Here is a 5,000-nt window from a genome sequence, read left to right on the forward strand (position 1 = left end):
ATTTATTTACTGTACATGACCCGGTTTGTTTGCACACTTCATAATATTTCCAGTTGATTTAACTTAAAACTCGCACTCCAGAAACTAAAATGGCATGTTTCCAGAGACATCAATTGTACAACAATAAAAGAAACTTTGCGAGTCCATCTTACTGTTCGTACTCCATCAAAAGATTAAGAGCCAAACTTATCATGATTTTACTGCGCGCAATTCTAGAAATACACTGCAACTGAAGATATTACCCGAAAAAATCACCAAAGAAACCTTCATGGGCAAACACGTTAAAGGAATAATGTATTTCTCTTTTTTTCTTTAAAAATCTATTGCCAAACCGTCCAACGACAAAATCCTAGGTTATCTCAAAGTCAAATTAAGATGTCAAGCCCAAAAGATTGCATATTCAGTGAAGTTCGGAGGGAGAATTACACCGGCCTTTGCCGCAATATAGTCGTCGAAAACATTCCCCATGCTTTAGATGTGTTTTTCTCAAATTAAAGCCAACGGTAACTTTCGAATTCGTTTATAATATTCCTCCCACGGTAATTAACTCTGGTCAAAACAAAATAGTGTGAATCTGCCGTCCACGCGTGTATTGGTGTAATGGAAGTAAATTTGATTGGCCGATGAAGGACGTGTCAATCAATCAAAAAAAGTGGGCGGAAGGAATTTCGAAAAGGAATTTGGTCAGGCTCTATTTTTCGTTTCGCCAACTCCACATTACGTACCACGCGAAACTAAAATAGAGCCTGACCGCAGCAGTTTTCCAGTAAAAACAGCAAAAACGTTTATCATGACCAATTTTTAAAAAAGTTAAAATTACAGTGCCAGTGCAAAATTGTGCAAAACGTTCGTTTTAGCCTCTAAATAACACGTTTTATGAAAACTGCTATTTTGCAGTGTTTGCAGCAGTTTTCCAGTAAAAACAGCAAAAACGTTTATCATGACCAATTTTTAAAAAAGTTAAAATTACAGTGCCAGTGCAAAATTGTGCAAAACGTTCGTTTTAGCCTCTAAATAACACGTTTTATGAAAACTGCTATTTGGCAGTGTTTGCAGCAGTTTTCCAGTAAAAACAGCAAAAACGTTTATCATGACCAATTTTTAAAAAAGTTAAAATTACAGTGCCAGTGCAAAATTGTGCAAAACGTTCGTTTTAGCCTCTAAATAACACGTTTTATGAAAACTGCTATTTGGCAGTGTTTGCAGCAGTTTTCCAGTAAAAACAGCAAAAACGTTTATCATGACCAATTTTTAAAAAAGTTAAAATTACAGCGCCAGTGCAAAATTGTGCAAAACGTTCGTTTTAGCCTCTAAATAACACGTTTTATGAAAACTGCTATTTTGCAGTGTTTGCAGCAGTTTTCCAGTAAAAACAGCAAAAACGTTTATTATGACCAATTTTTAAAAAAGTTAAAATTACAGTGCCAGTGCAAAATTGTGCAAAACGTTCGTTTTAGCCTCTAAATAACACGTTTTATGAAAACTGCTATTTGGCAGTGTTTGCAGCAGTTTTCCAGTAAAAACAGCAAAAACGTTTATCATGACCAATTTTTAAAAAAGTTAAAATTACAGTGCCAGTGCAAAATTGTGCAAAACGTTCGTTTTAGCCTCTAAATAACACGTTTTACGAAAACTGCTATTTTGCAGTGTTGGCAGCAGTTTTCCAGTAAAAACAGCAAAAACGTGCATTATGACCAATTTTTAAAAAAGTTAAAATTACAGTGCCAGTGCAAAATTGTGCAAAACGTTCGTTTTAGCCTCTAAATAACACGTTTTATGAAAACTGCTATTTTGCAGTGTTTGCAGCAGTTTTCCAGTAAAAACAGCAAAAACGTTTATCATGACCAATTTTTAAAAAGTTAAAATTACGGTGCCAGTGCAAAATTGTGCAAAACGTTCGTTTTAGCCTCTAAATAACACGTTTTATGAAAACTGCTATTTGGCAGTGTTTGCAGCAGTTTTCCAGTAAAAACAGCAAAAACGTTTATCATGACCAATTTTTAAAAAAGTTAAAATTACAGTGCCAGTGCAAAATTGTGCAAAACGTTCGTTTTAGCCTCTAAATAACACGTTTTATGAAAACTGCTATTTGGCAGTGTTTGCAGCAGTTTTCCAGTAAAAACAGCAAAAACGTTTATCATGACCAATTTTTAAAAAAGTTAAAATTACAGTGCCATTGCAAAAGTGTGCAAAACTTTCCTTTTAGCCTTTAAATAACACGTTTTATGACAACTGCTATTTTGCAGTGTTTGCAGCAGTTTTCCAGTAAAAACAGCAAAAACGTGCATTATGACCAATTTTTAAAAAAGTTAAAATTACAGTGCCAGTGCAAAATTGTGCAAAACGTTCGTTTTAGCCTCTAAATAACACGTTTTATGAAAACTGCTATTTTGCAGTGTTTGCAGCAGTTTTCCAGTAAAAACAGCAAAAACGTTTATCATGACCAATTTTTAAAAAAGTTAAAATTACGGTGCCAGTGCAAAATTGTGCAAAACGTTCGTTTTAGCCTCTAAATAACACGTTTTATGAAAACTGCTATTTGGCAGTGTTTGCAGCAGTTTTCCAGTAAAAACAGCAAAAACGTTTATCATGACCAATTTTTAAAAAAGTTAAAATTACAGTGCCAGTGCAAAATTGTGCAAAACGTTCGTTTTAGCCTCTAAATAACACGTTTTATGAAAACTGCTATTTGGCAGTGTTTGCAGCAGTTTTCCAGTAAAAACAGCAAAAACGTTTATCATGACCAATTTTTAAAAAAGTTAAAATTACAGTGCCATTGCAAAAGTGTGCAAAACTTTCCTTTTAGCCTTTAAATAACACGTTTTATGACAACTGCTATTTTGCAGTGTTTGCAGCAGTTTTCCAGTAAAAACAGCAAAAACGTTTGTTATGAACAAATTTTAAAAAAGTTAAAATTACACTGTCATTGCAAAATTGTGCAAAACGTTCGTTTTAGCCTCTACAAAACAGGTTTTTTGAAAGCTGCTATTTATGCCGAGAGCGGCGCCTAAAAATAATATAAACCTAGCGCACTAAAGACTAAAATAAAAGGGGTTTAATTGCGGTCGTGCATGCGGCTGGAAGTCACTGAATCACGGACACGTTTATTTGGATTAAATTGGCCACTGATGTGGCTTTTATTTCGAACCATTCAAACATGACATGTGTCAAATTAGTGAATTAAACATCCCTCTATTTGATTCAATGAATTAAGTTGGGGCGAAAAACAGTAAGCCCCTGAGTATAGTAGCAAGAGCAGAGGAGGAGTTCAGGGGATGGTGGAGGGCCAACCAAAGAAAGTGAAGTAAGCCTCGAAAGCTAAACAGCTAACACGATGGGCGCTTGCAGAAAAAGGGGCGAGGGATAGCAGAGGTCACGAATTTGTAGCTCGCGCCGCGTGTGGTGTAGCCCATTATCGTTGGGAGTTAGGTATCATCGAGTTTGGATTCGAGTTCGAGTTCTAGTTGGACTTCTCACAGTCAGTTTCTAAAACATTTGTTTTGGACAAAACATCCACTTTCAAAAGAACAAATTGTTTATTTCTCTACAAACTGATCTGTCACTGTTGTAATCTAAAGTGTAATCTGCTACGTAGACAATAGTTGCCGGATTTCTCTACTTATAACCGAGGAAACTATAGGGGAAGTGAACCTCAGTTTTTAACCGTAACTTTCATGTTGATTATTTTTTTGGGCGAGATCTGGAAAAGGTTTTGAAAGGTCCTTTCACGTCAAAATTGGAAAACAGGTAACTGTCTTCTTTTTTCCTCCAGCTTCTCAGCATTCCTGAATCTCGCCGCTCCTGCGGTCTAGATTTCCCTCTTCCGGACCCCGAGTACGGACCGTTCCGAAATTTCCATTTTTCCCAACGTTTCAAGCTTTTTGTTGCACCGTAAAACAAAGTAAAATATAAACTTTTAAGACAGAGTCAAACAAGTAAGGATTCCGATAGCTCAATTTTGGAACAAAATGTTAAACGCTCGCGTATGCCACATTTGCATTGGCTCTTTGCTGGGCTATAACTTGAAGAATACCAGACGTGGAAAGAGGATATCGAAAATGACAAAATGGGCAAATTTGAGTCCCCTGGTATTAAAGAGTGAGTTTATACTACAATTTGAATTTTCGGAGAATTTAGAGGATTTCTATGGAAAAGGTTGCTGGAGAGCAAGGTCTTTCTCTTCAACAACTTTTTCAATTCAAATCTTCTCATTTTTTTAAAAATTCAAACCGTCATAAAAGTCATTCTTTAATGCCAGGGGCCTCAAACTTGGCCATTTTGATATTTTTGACATGCTTTTTTCATTTCCGGCATTCTTTAATTTATAGCCCACAATTTTATGAAAAGTAGGTCACGTGATGGTCTAGCTGTAAAGGGCCTGTTAATATTTAAACACAAAAGTTGCTTTCAAAATAATACTGTAGAGAAAAAAAAATTGAACACGTTATTTGCAGGCTTTGGTCGATCCGTATCGATTACGGGGCCTATGACCGTACAGAAGACCTCGGGCACCTAAGCCTCAACATACTTCCTTACAATGCTAGGCCAAAGTTGAGATGCAAGGTATCTTTATGTGCCACTTGCACTTTCTTAACAGAAATGGACACTGCTTTGATTCAAATCCTTTCTCTTCATGAGAGATCGTTGGTTAGCATCATGGATCATGGTTAGCATTTACATTTCAAGGAAAAATATTCCTTGTCATACTATCGTTGGTTTGTGCTCTCCCGTAAGCACAAGCGGTCCTTCGAAAAATGTAAGTATCTCGGCGGGCTCTGGTTTTGCGGGACCTACCCTCCCCTACCCCTCTATTTCTTTTTGTGGGGAGGGGAGTTTATTTTTATAGTCAACTTTAACTCGAACTCCAACTCGAAGCGCAACTCGAAGTCCAACTCGAATTCCAACTCGAATTCCAACTCGAACTCGAACTCGAATCCAAAATCGATGGTTCTGGATTCCCATTATCGTTATGGCTATCAACCTCTGTAGCTTGTACCAAT

Source organism: Montipora foliosa, chromosome 8, assembly GCF_036669935.1.
Source record: "Montipora foliosa isolate CH-2021 chromosome 8, ASM3666993v2, whole genome shotgun sequence".
Lineage (NCBI taxonomy): Eukaryota > Metazoa > Cnidaria > Anthozoa > Scleractinia > Acroporidae > Montipora > Montipora foliosa.